General features: G+C 45.8%; 1 protein-coding gene across 5 annotated transcripts in view; it reads right to left on the bottom strand.

Annotated features, from left to right (window-relative positions):
- The window catches only part of LOC136582684 (receptor-interacting serine/threonine-protein kinase 2-like), a 65,688-nt gene that overhangs the window by 43,593 nt on the left and 1,999 nt on the right, over nucleotides 1-20,096 (bottom strand). The window contains exon 1 of one of the 5 annotated variants that reach the window (XM_066583870.1): nucleotides 19,475-19,575. The exons of 3 other annotated variants lie outside the window; for them this stretch is intronic. The gene's annotated coding sequence lies outside the window, so the exon portion shown is untranslated. Of the gene's footprint in view, nucleotides 1-11,468; nucleotides 11,580-19,474; nucleotides 19,576-20,096 lie in introns of those variants that run through there. One more of the 5 variants, XM_066583871.1, reaches the window with a different exon arrangement.

Here is a 20,096-nt window from a genome sequence, read left to right as displayed (position 1 = left end):
GGCTGCATCTCAAGTTCCCAGGTCCCACTATTAAGCCACAATACCGGCAAGAGTGGGCCCCCCCCCCTCCCAACAACTTTTACTTCTGAAAAGCCCTCATTAGCATGGCATACCTTTGCTAAGCACCACACTACCTCCAACAAAGCACAATCACTGCCTGCATGACACTCCACTGACACTTCTCCTGGGTTACATGCTGCCCAACCGCCCCCCCTCCCCCCCCACAGCGCACACCAAAGTGTCCCTGGGCAGCCTTCAGCTGCCCTCATGCCACACCACGCTCATGTCTATTTAGAATTGCGTCTGCCATGACGAGGGACCGCAGGCACACACTGCAGAGGTTGGCACGGCTAGGCAGCGACCCTCTTTAAAAGTGGCGGAGCGATAGCCCACAATGCTGTACAGAAGCAATGAGAAATAGAATCCTGTGCCACCGCCATCAGGAGCTGCACACGTGGGCATAGCAATGGGGAACCTATGTGCCACACACTATTCATTCTGTCAAGGTGTCTGCATGCCCCAGTCAGACCGGGCTTTTTAATTCATAGACACAGGCAGGTACAACTCCCTATTGTGAAGTCCCTGTCGACCCACAGCATGGGTGGCTCCCTGGAACCCACCGGCGGTACACAGAAATATCCCATTGCATTGCCCAACACAGCTGAGGTAGTAATGTCGTGCGTAATACAGGTGGGCTTCGGCCCACACTGCATGCCCCAGTCTGACTGGGGTTCTTTAGAAGTGTACAGATGTATTAAAAACTCAGTGTGCACCTACAGCATGGGTGGCTCCCTGGAACCCACCGGCGGTACACAAAAATATCCCATTGCATTGCCCAACACAGCTGAGGTAGTAATGTCGTGCTTAATGCAGGTGGGCTTCGGCCCACACTGCATGCCCCAGTCAGACTGGGGTTCTTTACAAGTGGACACATGTAGGTTAAACTCCCTGTGGACCCACTGCCTGGGTGGGTGCCAGGAAGCCACCGGCGGTACATAGAAATATCCCATTGCATTGCCCAACACAGCTGAGGTAGTAATGTCGTGCGTAATACAGGTGGGCTTCGGCCCACACTGCATGCCCCAGTCAGACGGGTTCTTTAGAAGTGTACAGATGTATTAAAAACTCAGTGTGCACTTACAGCATGGGTGGCTCCCTGGAACCCACCGGCGGTACACAAAAATATCCCATTGCATTGCCCAACACAGCTGAGGTAGTAATGTCGTGCTTAATGCAGGTGGGCTTCGGCCCACACTGCATGCCCCAGTCAGACTGGGGTTCTTTACAAGTGGACACATGTAGGTTAAACTCCCTGTGGACCCACTGCCTGGGTGGGTGCCAGGAAGCCACCGGCGGTACATAGAAATATCCCATTGCATTGCCCAACACAGCTGAGGTAGTAATGTCGTGCGTAATACAGGTGGGCTTCGGCCCACACTGCATGCCCCAGTCAGACGGGTTCTTTAGAAGTGTACAGATGTATTAAAAACTCAGTGTGCACCTACAGCATGGGTGGCTCCCTGGAACCCACCGGCGGTACATAAAAATATCCCATTGCATTGCCCAACACAGCTGAGGTAACGTCAGCTGTAATGCAGGTGGGCTAAAAATTAATTTGATTACACTGTAGGCGAGGGCCCACAAAAATTGCTGTATCAACAGTACTAATGTACATCCCAAAAATTGGCCATGGCCAGCCAAGAGGGCAGGTGAAACCCATTAATTGCTTTGGTTAATGTGGCTTAAGTGGTAACTAGGCCTGGAGGCAGCCCAGTGTAACGAAAAATTGGTTCAAGTTAAAGTTCCAATGCTTTTAAGCGCATTGAAACTTATAAAAATTGTTCTGAAAAATTATTTGAGTGAGCCTTGTGGCCCTAAGAAAAATTGCCCGTTCAGCGTGATTACGTGAGGTTTCAGGAGGAGGAGCAGGAGGAGGAGGAGGAGGAATATTAGACACAGATTGATGAAGCAGAAATGTCCCCGTTTTGGATGGTGAGAGAGAACGTAGCTTCCATCCGCGGGTGCAGCCTACGTATTGCTTACGTATCGCTGCTGTCCGCTGGTGGAGAACAGAAGTCTGGGGAAATCCAGCCTTTGTTCATCTTGATGAGTGTTAGCCTGTCGGCACTGTCGGTTGACAAGCGGCTACGCTTATCTGTGATGATTCTCCCAGCCGCACTAAACACCCTCTCCGACAACACGCTAGCCGCAGGACAAGCAAGCACCTCCAGGGCATACAGCGCTAGTTCAGGCCACATGTCCAGCTTCGACACCCAGTAGTTGTAGGGGGCAGAGGCGTCACCAAGGATGGTCGTGCGATCCGCTACGTACTCCCTCACCATCCTTTTACAGTGCTCCCGCCGACTCAGCCGTGACTGGGGAGCGGTGACACAGTCTTGGTGGGGAGCCATAAAGCTGGCCAGGCCCTTAAAGACTGTTGCACTGCCTGGGATGTACATGCTGCTCGATCTACGCACATCCCCTGCTACCTTGCCCTCGGTACTGCGCCTTCTGCCACTAGCGCTGTCGGCTGGGAATTTTACCATCAGCTTGTCCGCAAGGGTCCTGTGGTATAGCAACACTCTCGAACCCCTTTCCTCTTCGGGAATCAGAGTGGGCAGGTTCTCCTTATACCGTGGATCGAGCAGTGTGTACACCGAGTAATCCGTAGTGCCCAGAATGCGTGCAACGCGAGGGTCACGAGAAAGGCATCCTAACATGAAGTCAGCCATGTGTGCCAGGGTACCTGTACGCAACACATGGCTGTCTTCACTAGGAAGATCACTTTCAGGATCCTCCTCCTCCTCCTCCTCCTCCTCAGGCCATACACGCTGAAAGGATGACAGGCAATCAGCCGGTGTACCGTCAGCAGCGGCCCAAGCTGTCTCTTCCCCCTCCTCCTCATCCTCCTCATGCTCCTCCTCCTCCTCCTGTACGCGCTGAGAAATAGACAGGAGGGTGCCCTGACTATCCAGCGGCATACTGTCTTCCCCCGCCCCCGTTTCCGAGCGCAAAGCAGCTGCCTTTATGGTTTGCAGGGAATTTCTCAAGATGCATAGCAGAGGAATGGTGACGCTAATGATTGTAGCATCGCCGCTCACCACCTGGGTAGACTCCTCAAAATTACCAAGGACATGGCAGATGTCTGCCAACCAGGCCCACTCTTCTGAAAGGAATTGAGGAGGCTGACTCCCACTGCGCCGCCCATGTTGGAGTTGGTATTCGACTATAGCTCTACGTTGTTCATAGAGCCTGGCCAACATGTGGAGCGTAGAGTTCCACCGTGTGGGCACGTCGCACAGCAGTCGGTGCACTGGCAGCTTAAAGTGATGTTGCAGGGTGCGCAGGGTGGCAGCGTCCGTGTGGGACTTGCGGAAATGTGCGCAGAGCCGGCGCGCCTTTACGAGCAGGTCTGACAAGCGTGGGTAGCTTTTCAGAAAGCGCTGAACCACCAAATTAAAGACGTGGGTCAGGCATGGCACGTGCGTGAGGCTGCCAAGCTGCAGAGCCGCCACCAGGTTACGCCCGTTGTCACACACGACCATGCCCGGTTGGAGGCTCAGCGGCGCAAGCCAGCGGTCGGTCTGCTCTGTCAGACCCTGCAGCAGTTCGTGGGCCGTGTGCCTCTTATCGCCTAAGCTGAGTAGTTTCAGCACGGCCTGCTGACGCTTGCCCACCGCTGTGCTGCCACACCGCGCGACACCGACTGCTGGCGACATGCTGCTGCTAACACATCTTGATTGCGAGACAGAGGAGGAGGAGGAGGAGGAGGAGGGTGCTTTAGTGGAGGAAGCATACACCTCCGCAGATACCAGCACCGAGCTGGGGCCCGCAATTCTGGGGGTGGGTAGGACGTGAGCGGTCCCAGGCTCTGACTCTGTCCCAGCCTCCACTAAATTCACCCAATGTGCCGTCAGGGAGATGTAGTGGCCCTGCCCGCCTGTGCTTGTCCACGTGTCCGTAGTTAAGTGGACCGTGGCAGTAACCGCGTTGGTGAGGGCGCGCACAATGTTGCGGGAGACGTGGTCGTGCAGGGCTGGGACGGCACATCGGGAAAAGTAGTGGCGACTGGGAACTGAGTAGCGCGGGGCCGCCGCCTCCATGATACTTTTGAAGGACTCAGTTTCCACAACCCTATACGGCAGCATCTCAAGGCTGATGAATTTTGCTATGCGGACGGTTAACGTTTGAGCGTGCGGGTGCGTGGCGGCGTACTTGCGCTTGCGCTCGAACACTTGCGCAAGCGACGGCTGAACGGTGCGCTGAACTACACTGCTGGATGGGGCCGAGGACAGCGGAGATGAGGGTGTGGGTGCAGGCCATGAGGCGGTAGTGCCTGTGTCCTGAGAGGGGGGTTGCATCTCAGTGGCAGGTTGGGGCACAGGGGGAGAGGCAGGGGTGCAAACCGGAGGCGGTGAACGGCCTTCGTCCCACCTTGTGGGGTGCTTGGCCATCATATGTCTGCGCATGGTGGTGGTGGTGAGGCTGTTGGTGTTGGCTCCCCGGCTGAGCTTTGCGCAACAAAGGTTGCACACCACTGTTCGTCGGTCGTCAGGCGTCTCTGTGAAAAACTGCCAGACCTTAGAGCACCTCGGCCTCTGCAGGGTGGCATGGCGCGAGGGGGCGCTTTGGGAAACACTTGGTGGATTATTCGGTCTGGCCCTGCCTCTACCCCTGGCCCTGGCCACCGCACTGCCTCTTGCAACCTGCCCTGCTGATGCCCTTGACTCCCCCTCTGAAGACCTGTCCTCCTGAGTAAGCGTTGCACACCAGGTGGGGTCAGTCACCTCATCGTCATGCTGCTCTTCCTCCGAATCCTCTGTGCGCTGCTCCCTTGGACTTACTGCCCTTACTACTACCTCACTGCAAGACAACTGTGTCTGATCGTCATCGTCCTCCTCACCCACAGAAAGTTGTTGAGACAGTTGGCGGAAGTCCCCAGCCTCTTCCCTCGGACCCCGGGAACTTTCGAATGGTTGGGCATCAGTGACGATAAACTCCTCTGGTGGGAGAGGAACCGCTGCTGCCCAATCTAAGCAGGGGCCCGAGAACAGTTCCTGGGAGTGTTCCCGCTCCTGAGCAGGTGTCATTGTAGTGGAGTGAGGAGGCTGGGAGGAAGGAGGAGCAGCAGACAGAGGATTCGGATTTGCAGCAGTGGACGGCGCAGAACTGCGTGTTGACGATAGGTTGCTCGAAGCACTTTCTGCCATCCAGGACAGGACCTGCTCACACTGCTCATTTTCTAATAACCGTCTCCCGCGTGGACCCATTAATTGGGCGATGAATGTGGGGACGCCAGAAACGTGCCTCTCTCCTAATCGCGCAGCAGTCGGCTGCGACACACCGGGATCAGGAGCTCGGCCTGTGCCCACACCCTGACTTGGCCCTCCGCGTCCTCGGCCGCGTCCACGTCCTCTAGGCCTACCCCTACCCCTCAGCATGCTGTATTACCAGTGATTTGATTTCACAGGCAGGAAATAAATTGGCGCAAGACTGCAGGCCAAATATAATTTTTTCCCTTTTTGGAAAACGAAAGGCCCCACTGCCTCTAGTGAATGAATAATCTAAGTTTAATAACTGTGCTGTGTCCCTGCTAATGTGTCACAGAACGTGAGGGTAGCAGAGTTATTATAACTCTGGCAGAGCAGGTATTTTTTTTCCCAATTAAGGAAAGCAAATGGCGAAGCCAGCAGTAAAGCGTAGCTGGGTGCGTATGATTTAGCAATGTTTTTCACGCAGCTCACACGTGTCCACCGCCCGTAAGGACGGACAGAGGCTGGACAAATAGATTCGTTTTCACTTGTTTTTCCACTAAAAGGCAGCACTGCGTATATTCAATGAACATGAGAAGTTTAATAACTGTGCTGTGTCCCTGCTAATGTGTCACAGAACGTGAGGGTAGCAGAGTTATTATAACTCTGGCAGAGCAGGTATTTTTTTTCCCAATTAAGGAAAGCAAATGGCGAAGCCAGCAGTAAAGCGTAGCTGGGTGCGTATGATTTAGCAATGTTTTTCACGCAGCTCACACGTGTCCACCGCCCGTAAGGACGGACAGAGGCTGGACAAATAGATTTGTTTTCACTTGTTTTTCCACCAAAAGGCAGCACTGCGTATATTCAATGAACATGAGAAGTTTAATAACTGTGCTGTGTCCCTGCTAATGTGTCACAGAACGTGAGGGTAGCAGAGTTATTATAACTCTGGCAGAGCAGGTATTTTTTTTCCCAATTAAGGAAAGCAAATGGCGAAGCCAGCAGTAAAGCGTAGCTGGGTGCGTATGATTTAGCAATGTTTTTCACGCAGCTCACACGTGTCCACCGCCCGTAAGGACGGACAGAGGCTGGACAAATAGATTTGTTTTCACTTGTTTTTCCACCAAAAGGCAGCACTGCGTATATTCAATGAACATGAGAAGTTTAATAACTGTGCTGTGTCCCTGCTAATGTGTCACAGAACGTGAGGGTAGCAGAGTTATTATAACTCTGGCAGAGCAGGTATTTTTTTTCCCAATTAAGGAAAGCAAATGGCGAAGCCAGCAGTAAAGCGTAGCTGGGTGCATATGATTTAGCAATGTTTTTCACGCAGCTCACACGTGTCCACCGCCCGTAAGGACGGACAGAGGCTGGACAAATAGATTTGTTTCCACTTGTTTTTCCACCAAAAGGCAGCACTGCGTATATTCAATGAACATGAGAAGTTTAATAACTGTGCTGTGTCCCTGCTAATGTGTCACAGAACGTGAGGGTAGCAGAGTTATTATAACTCTGGCAGAGCAGGTATTTTTTTTCCCAATTAAGGAAAGCAAATGGCGAAGCCAGCAGTAAAGCGTAGCTGGGTGCGTATGATTTAGCAATGTTTTTCACGCAGCTCACACGTGTCCACCGCCCGTAAGGACGGACAGAGGCTGGACAAATAGATTTGTTTTCACTTGTTTTTCCACCAAAAGGCAGCACTGCGTATATTCAATGAACATGAGAAGTTTAATAACTGTGCTGTGTCCCTGCTAATGTGTCACAGAACGTGAGGGTAGCAGAGTTATTATAACTCTGGCAGAGCAGGTATTTTTTTTCCCAATTAAGGAAAGCAAATGGCGAAGCCAGCAGTAAAGCGTAGCTGGGTGCGTATGATTTAGCAATGTTTTTCACGCAGCTCACACGTGTCCACCGCCCGTAAGGACGGACAGAGGCTGGACAAATAGATTTGTTTCCACTTGTTTTTCCACCAAAAGGCAGCACTGCGTATATTCTATGAATAATAACTGTGTTGTGGCCCTGCCTATACAATTCTTTCCCTGCAGTATCAATGGAGGGTGGAATGCTCTGCAGAGGCGATTTTGAGAAGCCCAAAAAAAATGCAGCACAGCTAACAGCAGCCTGGACAGTACTGCACACGGATAAATATGGCCCTAGAAAGGACCGTTGAGGTTCTTGAAGGCTACACTCACTCCTAACACTCTCCCTGCCTATGCAGCACTTCTGTCCCTAATGCCAGGTGCAACGCTCTGCAGAGCCGATTTTGAGAAAAAAAAAATGCCACTGCTAACAGCAGCCAACACACAGCTATCAGTGGCCCTAATAAGGACCTTTGGGGGGTCTTGAAGCCTACACTAACTACCAATTCTTTCCCTACAGCAGCTCCGGTATAAACAGCACTGTCCCTCATCTAACTCACCAGGCATCTGAGGCGAGCCGCGGGAGGGGCCGACTTTTATATTAGGCGAACACCTGATCTCGCCAGCCACTCACAGCAGGGGGGTGGTATAGGGCTTAAACGTTGCAGGGGGAAGTTGTAATGCCTTCCCTGTCTTTCAATTGGCCAGAAAAGCGCGCTAACGTCTCAGGGAAGGAAGTGAAAGTAACCAGAACACCGCATGGTGTTCGTTACGAATAACGAACATCCCGAACACCCTAATATTCGCACGAATATCAAGCTCGGACGAACGCGTTCGCTCATCTCTAGTTATAATCAAATATCTTCCTTTACAAAAACCAAGCCAGAATCCATACACAGACAGCTATTTTGGGGATTTTGCCCCTCATCAGAGTGCAGTAGGTTTTTGGCTTGGCTAGTGAGAGGTCTATGACATGGTTCGGGAGGGGTATTGTCTCTCCTTAAGGAAAGCACCTAGAAGATGTGTGGAGACACCTAGGAGGTGAGTGAGGAGACTTATAATTATAAGACCATGCATGCTCCTCTGGGAAATACTTCTGCAGCGCCGCCTATTGGCACTGTATTTTTCACGGTATTTTTCTATCTTCCTTATTTGCAAAAAACGCACAAAAATAGAACAACGCTCCTATTGATTTTAATGGGGCTTCTCAGACCTGCGCTTTCTAACGTTACACTTATCGCGATAAAAAGCCGTGTGTGAGAGTGGCCTTAGACATCGCAAATACTGCATTCCCAAGGTCAGAGCATAATCCTTACATGTCTTCCAATAGGTCAGTTTAATTTTCATGTATCACCGGTAATTGCATACCACAGATGACCGGACAGGATTGTCAAACACTAAAGCGTCACCTAGTTCCCTTATATATCTATTAACTGAATCGCTGCCTGTGATAGGGTTTTCCATCATTAACCCTTTCCTACCGCAGCCCTTTTTCTTTTCATTTTTTGCTCCGGACTTTCAAAAAATTATGGAACTTTTATTTTTTCGGATAACATACTTACATAAGGGCTTGTTTTTTGCGGGCCAAGTTGTTTTTTTTTTATGCTACCATTTAACAAACCATGTAATGTATTGGAAGACTGTTATAAGTTTCTAAATGGATAAAAATGAAAAAAAAAACCCACATAATTGGACCATTTTGGGGTTTATGGCATTCTTGGTGCAGTAAAAATGAGGTTACTGTTTTTTTCAATGGGAATACAGTGATACCAAAATTATAACGTTTTTTTATGCAGTACGACTTTAAAATGTTATGGGGGTCAAAAGATAGTGACACAAAGCACTTTTTTTTTACAGACACTTAATTTTAAAAATTTTTCTGTCGATGGGTGAGGGCTCAGTTTTTGCAGGACTGCCTGTAGATTTTATTGATACCATTTTGGGGTACATAGAATTTTTTGATCGCTTTCTATTCAGTATTTCTTGGGGTCAGAGTGACCAAAAAAGACAATTCTGGCATTGCATTTTGTTTTTTTCTGACAGCATTTACTGTGCAGGATTAATAATGTGATATTTTCATAAACTCGACTTTTATGGATGCGACGATAGCAGTTTTTTATTTTTAGATGAAATGACTGGGAAAAGGTGTTCTTTAATCCTTTTACCACTTTTAATTTTTTTCTAGTAATTAGGAATAACCTTTTTACTTACTTTTACTTTTTTTTTGTTCCTTCGGGGGACTTGAACTCGCAAGTATCTGATCATTTATACAGTGTAATACAATAATATAGTATTGCATTTTACTGTATTCTGACAGGCGTTCTATTAACACGCGCCCTAGGCTCATCTTAAAGGAATTGTCCAGGGATAGAAAAACATAGCTGCTTTCTTGCAAACACAGAGCTACCCTTGTCTGCCGGTTACGTTTGGTATTGCAGTTCAGCTGTCATTCACTTCAGTGCAGCTGAGCTGCAATAACACATACAACTCTATGGACAATGGTGACGCTGTGTTTGGAAGATAGCAGCCATGTTTTTCTAGACAGCCTATTTAATAGGCACTCACTCAAAGAAGTCCTAGGAACCTTCAGTAGGACTCAGGCTGCCTTAACACCCAGATGGCACCCTGTGATCTCATTACAGGGGACTGTTTGGGACCCCAAACACTGATCAGGACATTTAGGTGCCACTGTCAGAATTGACAGCAACATTCAAAGGCTTAACAGCAACGATTGGTGTTATCTCTGATCACAGCTGTTGAGGGTGATCATCGGCTGTCAGAGATGGAAATCTATGAATCTATTTACATGGGTGGGTATAGAATACGCACATTGTGTTTCCTCCTCACATCCAGGAATGCTGTCCTAGCTTACGTCTGAAATCCTAAAAAGTGGGACATGGACCCCTGGACATAATATCTTCCCAATTAATGACAACTGCTGAAATTGAGACAAAAAGTTCTGTTTTGGCAGGTTCATTTCGGGCTTTCAATGCTGAAAAAGAATAGAGTGGTGGACCTATTGGTCTCCTTCTGCAGCAGCTGCCAATAATGTCCAAGGTATATTACATCTAGGAGTCTCGTCCAGATCCAGTTTTTGAGATTTCGGACATAAGTTGAGACGCGACCACTGGAAATGAGGAGGAAACGCAAATGTGAATGAAGTGCAACTGAAATGAATCCATTGAGATGAAGTGCAGGTCCAGACTGGTTAGAAATAGAGAGAAATCTTCCACACTGGTGTGGGTAACTGACTGGCACTGATATTATTGTGACGACTGGTATAGAAATCATCTACTAGCATTCTGCATGTGATTTAGTGTGTAAACAGGTAGTTGGCAGAGGTGGGGATGAATGAGCTCAGTGCCTCGTGATCTGTTTTCTCTGTGACTTTGTGATGACTCAGAAGTCATCAGTGAGCCAACATCTGAACCATGACACAACCCTCAGTCCTCGGGCTGCTCCTGGGATGTAAGATTATACTTCACATGTTGATAATTGTTATAGTAGCACGGCCTAAAACTGTGTCCTCGATTCCCCGTAGACAGGGAATTCCCATATATTTTTTTACAAGATTGCATAATAGTCTCAATGCAGGTAAACCTGTAATATTTCCATGTGTCGCAGGCTGCAACTTGGCATGACCTGCAGCAGCGCTCTATCTGTTTCTGGAGCAGTGGTGTCCTGTTGTCACAATGTCCTACATGCAGCTCCAGCCACAAAACCGAGACCTGGCTGTGGCCCGTGATGTCATCATCCAGGAACCTTTACAAAGGGAGACTGCTTTAGAATTTCCTTGCTTGGTTATCACCCCTACCACACATTTCCTGGCATTTTCCTGATTGTTTCCATGGAATTCCTATGCTTTAATCTAGCTTGTCTAACTCTACTGTGACTTCATTAACCTTTTGTCAACCTATCGCCCGACGTCCTATCCCTGTCTCTTGCTGCCAATTCCTGGACAGGACAGCAACTGCCAACCTGAATCTATTTTACCAGATCTTTGACCCACCTTGCTACTTGTGATCTGACCATCTATTGGGGACTATCCTGGGACCACCACCCCGGCATTTAATTTCTAAATTTCATATCCACTTTTTGGGTTAATAATAATCTTTTTTTTTAATAGCGCTTAATAGGGAAGAAAGGGAGAAAACTCGGAGACTTCCGGTTCCGGCGCCATGGAGTGAGCAGCTAAGGACATCAGCTCCATCCACACCGCTCCAAAAAACCCCAACTCACAGCCGCTGAAGTAGCTGTACCCTCACGCTGGATCACCGCTACATCAGTGGAGCTCTGCGGTGTATAGGGACAGTAGACTAAGCGGCGCTAACAGACATACCCCGACAGCAGCGCTTACGAGATTACCGGCCCCGGCGCAAGGGTGGGGGGAGCTGCAGAGTCGGAGGCTGCTCCTGCCGAGGATCCCGCTCCACCTACATCACAGCAAGCCGGGTGGGTGAGTGAAGTGAAGTGCTGGCTGCTGGCACGTAACCCGATATCCCAGCAGAGAGGAGAGGCTGGGGGGACAACGGCTTGCCTGCTTCTTCTGCCGCTGAGTCCCACGTGTTGACAGAGGCATCTCAGGAGGGGGGGAGGCTCTGGGCTGCACGGGAGAGTTGGAGGAACGGAGGAGAGAGCCCGCACAGCACAAAGTCAGAAGGCACAGCTCCTGAGAGAGCTGCCTTAAGGTGCCCCATACAGAGACAACTGCCCCCAGGAAAACAAAAAAATTAATTAAGGAGGGGAAGGAGAGAGAGGGGAATAAAGATAAAGAAGGAGGAAAGAAGAGATAGGTGGAGAGGAAGAAAGAGAAAGCACAGAGGGAGAGGAGAAAAGTGAACACAGAAACCAGTCTGCAGGCACACTGTGTATATGTATATGAGACACAACTGCCCTGATCCAGTGCACTACCACAGCAAGGAATAATTTTGAAATAATGCGCTGAGAGACATAGCATCTTCCCCACTAGCAAGACAATATACGGCATATATATAGATTTCTAATACTACAGCACATGGAGGAATTCATATCAAAAATGAACCGTTCTAAAGCAAAGCATACAGAAGTAAATACAAGAGCAACCCCAAAAACAACTCGGGCTACGGACGCATCCAATAAGGCGAAATCTTTGCTTACTGTAAGCCCACCTTCCCCCGCATCGCCAGAGGGCGAGGGTCCCTTGGACAGAGAGGCACCATCCGTGGTGGACTACAAATTATTGGCAATTGAGGTGGCGAAGTTAATTTGTCCTGACATTCAAGAGACTCTGGCGCTGACAGTGGCTGGCTCTATGCGTCAGCTTCAGGAGGAGGTGGCACAGCATGGAGACCGCTTAGATACTATAGAGCATGACATTGAAAAAGTGTCGACAGAATGTAATTCCACATCAGTACATGTAGACAATCTTATCAAAGATAACAAAAAACTCTGGGAACGCATCGAAGACCTAGAAAATAGATCCAGACGTAACAATCTGCGCATTATAGGAGTTCCAGAATCATATATGCAAAAAGATCTGCGCCAGTTATGCGAGGTCACGATCCCCAGCGCACTTGGAATCTCACATACTTGCAAGGTGGAGCGGGCGCACCGTCTGGGGCCAGATGTCCGGGCCCCAAGAGATAATATGCCCTCAACAACAAGGATGCGACCCAGACCAGTTATCGTTAAATATCTGGACTACACAGATAAATCCTCAATCCTACGAAATTTCAAGAGTAAACAAAACATACTGGAACTCGGGGGACAAAAAATTTTAATCTTCGCAGATTTCTCTTTAGAAGTACAGCGTAAAAGAAAGGCTTTTTCACCAATCTGTTCTGCATTATACAAGAAGCAACAAAAATTTGCACTCTTATACCCAGCAGTTCTAAAAGTATATCTTAGCGATGGCCGAACCTTCACCTTCTATGACCCAGAGAGAGCGGAGAGGGAACTACGAATACCATCACCCAAGACCTCACCAGCTCGATGGGAGGGCGATCCTTCCCATACTACTACAGAAGGCAGGACTAGGCTGAGAGAGACCTCAGGATCTTCCACGACATCGGGGCAGCAGAGCCATAGAAATGGAGCAACATCGATTACAAAAGCCTGAACACTGCAAAGCATGTTGTGAGTATGTGGAAACGAAGGCCACACCCCTAAAATGGAATTAAATGCAGAACACTAGGCAAAGCATTGGTTTTGGGGGGTTTTTTTTGTTTTTTTTTCTCCTTGTTTTTGGTTTCCTCTCTTTTCCCTTCTGGAAAGAGGTGGGAAATGCTAAACAGTGGGATGCCATTGATAATGGGGTAATATTGTATGTTAACGGAAAGGAGAAAATGTGTTTTTTTTCCTCTTATTTTTTTTCTTTTCTCTTTTCCGGTGATATTGGAGTGAAGTCATTGTTTTAGATTTAATAGTGAAAATTTTAAATTACAAAAGGAGCAAAGAAATAGCGTGACCCAACTTATCTGCTACGGTTGCGGCTCACAAAGTGGAATTTTAAGGAAGTCAGTTTATGCACTCACTTCTAGGATTGATGTGAGGTGTTTATTCCTAGAAGAGAACGCATTTTACTTGTTTATTTTTTGGAATCTCTGTATCCTGTTAGACGTGAGGTGTGAGAACTCCACCTCTTGTTTTGTTTTTCTTTCGTTTTCTGGTTTTGCTATTATCTGTGTTTTAAGTTCTAGATTGGTAGATTGTAAAGTATATATATACACTCTCCATACATAATCAAATTCTAAATGCAAGTTATATCCTGGAATGTGAAGGGACTTCGGTCCCCACAAAAACGGACACTAATACTGCGTCAGTTAAAACGGTTGAAAGCAGACATTGCCCTCCTCCAGGAGACACATTTGGTTGAGGCCGATTATTTTCGCATGCGAAAATTATGGGTGGGAGAGATTTATGGTTCGCCGGCGGTAAAATCAAAGGCGGGAGTTATGATGCTCATAAAAAAAGGATCAGGATTGAAAGTAACAGATCACTGGCATGATTCTAGTGGCAGGATCCTGCATGTCTGTATTAAAAACAAATCAGAAGAATTCAGTATCTACAACGTATATGGCCCAAATGGTAACAACAAACAATTCTTTACAGAGTTGTCAGACAGACTTCTAAATGACGTAGTAGATTCAAAACTAATAGGAGGAGACTTTAATTCAGTACTCAACGCAATGGAAGATCGCCGTAGCCGGGCAACATGTGGGAACCCCTCTAGATACCAGGACAACAATTTCCAAAATTTTCTCAATGCACAACAATTTAGGGATATTTGGCGACAACATAACCCAGAAGGCCGTGAATTCACACACTACTCTCACGCACATGACTCCTGGTCAAGGATAGATTACATACTTTTATCTTCTACCCTACTCTCTAGAGTTAGTAATGTCACTATTGAAGAACTTGTGATTTCGGACCACGCCCCTGTGACAGTGACACTGCATGAAAAAATTCCTAAAGGCACCGATTTCTTGTGGAAATTCCCCACGTATTTAGCTGAAGATGAGGTATTTAGGTCACTGATACAGGGATGGTGGTTAGAGTTTATTTCTGATAATGAGGTACACTCTGATAATCCCCAGCTACTGTGGGACACAGCTAAAGCAGTTATTAGAGGTAGACTGATTTCATATATCATTTCACTAAAGAGAAAAATCAAGAACAAAGTAGAGCACTACAGCTCTTTACTACGTATGACATACACAACATTTCAATCTACCCCAAATGTACAAAATAAACAGGAGTGGATGAAGGCTAAAGAGTCCTATGAGCAGTGGTTACATAAGCGTGAACAACTATCGTACTCCTACAATGAGGCACGGCTGTTTAAATTTGGCAACAAAGCGGGCAAACTTATGGCCAAATTAGCAAGAGGACCATTCATGGTATCAAACATCTCCTGTTTGAAAGATCAATATGGTAAAATGCAATCACATCCCAAAAAAATAAATGATATTTTTTATAAATTCTACTCACAACTCTATACACAAAATCAGACGCAACCAGACATCTCGATATCTGTCCCCTCCAATATTTCACTACCTTCTTTGTCTGAAGAACAATGCTCCCTGTTGAATGCCCCTATATCGCAACTAGAAATAAAAGCAGCCATTTCAGACTTGAAAAACAATAAAGCTCCAGGGCCAGATGGATACACAGGAGAGTTCTTTAAGATCATTAAAGATCAGGCGACCCCACTATTGGAAACTCTATTTAATGGGTATATGCAGGAAACTCCTATCCCAACTGAGATGAACACAGCTTATATTAAATTGCTCCCGAAACCTGGTAAAGACCCTTCTGATGCGACAGCCTATCGCCCGATTTCCCTTATCAACACTGATTTAAAGTTGTTAGCAAAAATTATGGCAGATCGTTTGGCCACTGTGATGCCACAGTTGATTTCCCCTCTGCAGTCTGGATTTGTAAAGGGCAGATCGGCCACTGCAAACTTGCGGAAAATACTAACAATCCTGGATGAGATCAAAAGCAATCCATCAGCTCACTCCTTTTCTGCACTCTTGACAATTGATGCAGAAAAGGCTTTTGATAACGTCTCTTGGAAATGGTTGAGGGCAGTAATGGATAGAATGGGATTTGTAGGCTCCTTTTGCTCTTATGTGTGGAACTTGTACTCCTCCCCACAAGCACAAATCTATACCCCTGGTTTTCTTTCTTCACGGTTCCCACTACAGAAGGGCACTAGGCAGGGGTGTCCTCTTTCACCCTTGCTCTTTAATATCGCAATAGAACCATTGGCACTTATGCTAGAGGGCAACAGGGACATAGAAGGAATAAAGATAGGTAATAAGATGGTAAAGACCATGCTCTTCGCAGATGATATAATTCTGGCACTCGCACATCCGCACACGGATCTGCCAAAGGTCTTTGCCCACCTTGAATCTTTTGGAAAGCAATCCGGCTTTAGAGTCAATACTGCAAAATGCGAATTGTTGGATATTTCTCCACGAGGCAATTTACATAATATAGACCTTAAAGAAATCCCTGTCACCTTAGTAAAAGAATCTATTAAATACCTGGGAATAAATATAGGCAAGGTCCCCGAGAGTTTATATAAATTAAATTACCCCCCAATAATTCATAAAATTATAAACGAACTTCATAGATGGAATGGTCTTCCGCTATCCCTCTTGGGAAGATGCCATCTGATCAAAATGATAAGCTTCCCAAAACTCTTATACCCCTTACAAACTATCCCACTATTACTAAAGCGCCACGACTTAGGAAAACTGAACACCGCGTTCACTGCCTTTATTTGGTCCAATAAACGCCCACGCATTGCTTTGAAAAAGCTTGCACTTCCAAAAAATAAGGGCGGGCTAAATTTCCCAGATGTACGCGCTTACAATGTGGCTAGTCTTATGCGACACTCATTGGACTGGCTACAGAGGTCTAGCCATTATTCAAATTATGACCTAGAATCGAGCTTGCTGCACCCCTGGAATCTTAACACCCTCCTGCACACAGGATTCGCTAACCTCCCATCAGGGGCTAAATACTCCATTATGGCAAGGGATACTATTGCAGCTTGGAAAATTACCCGCAAAGCTTACAGATTACCATTTAAAGTATCCAAACATATGGATTTATGGGGGCATCCGGAGTTTAAGGAGGGGCGAGAAAATAAAATGTTTGAGTTATGGCGTAAAAAGGGTATTGAGAAGGTCCAACATCTCCTTCATGAGGAGGAACCCAGATATAGAACTTTTGAGGAAATGCGTGAGATATATAACTTACCTGCATCACAATTTTTGTCATACGCACAAATACGGAGCTTTTTGAGCACTAGACTGGTTGATGTCTCTAAGGAGGCAATACTTAATCCTACTGATTTATTAATATGTGCACATACGCAAAGGCTCTCTATATCTGATTTGTATAGTCGCTTTAGGGACGGATGGACAGTACAGGATGATGCTTCCTTGTTCAGAAAATGGGCACGAGAACTTCACGACCCCGAGATACCCCAAAAACTGATAGAGGGATGGACCTCTGTAAGAAAAGCCATAACCAATGAAAGATGGCGAGAAACCTATTTCAAAATTATACATGGGGCGATATACGGTTTCGATATTCCCCCACACCCTGGTAATCCAGACAGACTGCTGGCATGCCCTAGATGCTGTCAATCAAAATCCGATTTCATACATGGCATTTGGAATTGCCCCAAAATCAAATCATTCTGGGCAGAGGTCCAGTCCTTGATACATGAGATTGGAGAATCGCTCGTACCTTTAACTCCACAAACCTACGTGTTTCACAATATCCCTAGCCAATCGATAAACACTAATATTATACATACTATTCTTATAATAAGCAAAAGATGTCTGCTATCAAAATGGCTACAAGCCAAGCCCCCGACATCATCCGAAATATTGCAACAGCTAAAATACAACCTAAAAATGGAACGGCTGGAGATAGAAAAATGCGCGGAATCCCAAGCATCGAAATTTTTCAATAAATGGAAGGTTTTCATGGAAAAGTTTCTAGATCCAAACGAGATTGCTGAATGTATGCGTCCATTTAGCAATACAACATGGTATTATACCCAATTGGATGCAAATCGCTTGGGGAAATTAAAGATCACGGTTTAAAAATTAAAGATAATATAAAGCAACATTTATTGGATACAATAGGAGAAATTATACAAAGACGAGAACTATAGCTAATCATAATACAAATTCTAAATGGGGGTAACACTGTACTAATACTGAGCTGGGGGGAGGAGGAGAAGAAGGAAAAAAAGGAGGGGAAAGAAAAGTAAGAGTGAAAAATTTAAGAAGATACATCGTTCTTGCGTTCCACCTGTGTATATATATACTCGCTAATTTAGTGGTTTTAGTGATAATATTGTTAGGTTATAAGTTAACAGACATTAATAAAGGAAAGTAGAACAGATGATATATGTTCTTGAAGAATAGCCACTATGTGTGTCATGATGCTTTCAGTTATGTGTTCAACTCTGTTACATACATACAGAAAGAGCATGTTGTATATGTGAAGACGTATAACTTGTGGAAAACAATATGTACTTGGTAAGTAAGTAAGACACCACGCAGATATAATAAGTTATGCTGTTTATATTGAGGATATTTTCATATGTATGACACATGGCAGCCATTTATGTCAAAGGTATTATGTCACACATCCGCTGTACTGTTCTGTGATTCTTTCTTTGAAATATGAAAATGCAATAAAAAAAAGTTAAAAAAAAAAAAAAGGGAGAAAACTCAAGGTTAGCCATCACCAACCCAATAATGATGTCTGTAAACTGTCTCTTCACTTGCTGTTAAGCTTTTCTTGCCACTCTTGTAAAGGGGTACTTATGCAAGGATCAAAATTTCACTTACCTAAGAGTTAATTTTTTTGACTATTGCTTTTAAGTGTTTTGGCTATATTGGTTAAGGTAGTGGCGGTGATGCGTGGCACAGCATAACCCTATGAGTGCGAGTAGCCAATAATTAGTAGCAGCTCCCTAGAGGAATAAAAAGCACTGTGTATAGTTTTGTGATGAAATTGAGTGGAGGAGACAGTAATAGGAGTGTATGTATGTCAGACCTGGAGAAAGTGTCTCCATGATATAGATAATACTGCTCTAATCGTTAGCTACGATACTGGCTAACACAGCGGTCTTTGAAACTTCTGAATCTACTTGAAATGGAATAAACTCAAACTTCCAAAAAGAAATATTGCATTACCACCACTTGTCATGGCCATCAGACTCGTGTTGTGACTCCAATAACATAAGCCATATATCTTATTCTCTGGTTACCAAGTAAAGACTTTCCATTACAATTGTTGTTTCCCGATTTCCATACTGTTGTACATTGGCTGGCTCCCAAGAGCCTTACTGATTGGAGCTGTTATGTGAGATATATGACTTGTAAAGACTCAGAGGTCGTCTTTGCTAATATGGAAGTAACGACCCTGGAGCGTCATGACCTATGCTCTGAAACTAAAGGCAACTTAAACTAGCACCATCAAGTTTTTTACTCCAATGCAAAATATGTACAGGACCCCCTACCTACCATGTGGCACTTAAGACTAATGTCTCGTTACGAGACAGGGAGACCTGAGTGCGACTTTCTCTATAACTACCCCCCTGACCTGTGATGTTTTTACCACCAACTGCCAAATGTTTGCTTTCAGCTTTTTTTTTGCCATAACGTCATCAACATATTTAGTTGAACACAGATTGATGTCTGCACTTAACAATTATAACTCATTGACATGACTATATTTACAGTCCATGTTGGGACCAAGTACATATTCAAGGACTCAAATACTTAAATAAACATCATTTGCAATCAACATGACATTGATATTTAGCAGTAGAGGATTTCTGACCTTGCTGCACACAATGTGACGTCTCTACAGCCGTCAATCCAACATTCCTCACTCAACAGATAGTTCGGTTTTAACTTTCAAGTCATCAAAGTCAGCGTTCACTATACCGGAAATATACTTCAATTTCAACTTTACAGAAGTAAATTAAAGTTACTTCTAAAATCTTACAAGCAGAAAAAGACAAATCATTTATAAAAGACCATCCACACGTATGTTTCATGGATTCATGCAAGAATGGTGTCCATAAACTATATGGACCCATCAGCAAAAAAGTTGCCCCAGGTCAAGAAATTAGCCTATGATCATGATCCCATGAGGAAGTGCAGTAAAAAACTATATTTCAAGTTACCTACAAAACCTGTACTTGTTTAAAACATACAGGTAAATCAGAGCCACGCAGGCACATGTGTACTGGACAAAGGTCTCAGAATGTCCCTAAATACACAGAGGACATTCAACCCCCTGGGGAACGAGCAGCAATCAGGATCCTTTGGTTAAAGTATGAGTCAGCAGCACCCAACCTAAAGCTAAGAGACAAGACCTCTGGCTTTATGTGTCCATAGACTATATGGAGGCACTTAGGAACCATGAGAAAAAAATTACATTCCAACACAAGTGTTAT

Source organism: Eleutherodactylus coqui, chromosome 11 (genome assembly GCF_035609145.1).
Source record: "Eleutherodactylus coqui strain aEleCoq1 chromosome 11, aEleCoq1.hap1, whole genome shotgun sequence".
Lineage (NCBI taxonomy): Eukaryota > Metazoa > Chordata > Amphibia > Anura > Eleutherodactylidae > Eleutherodactylus > Eleutherodactylus coqui.
This window is presented reverse-complemented; position numbering and strand designations above follow the sequence as displayed.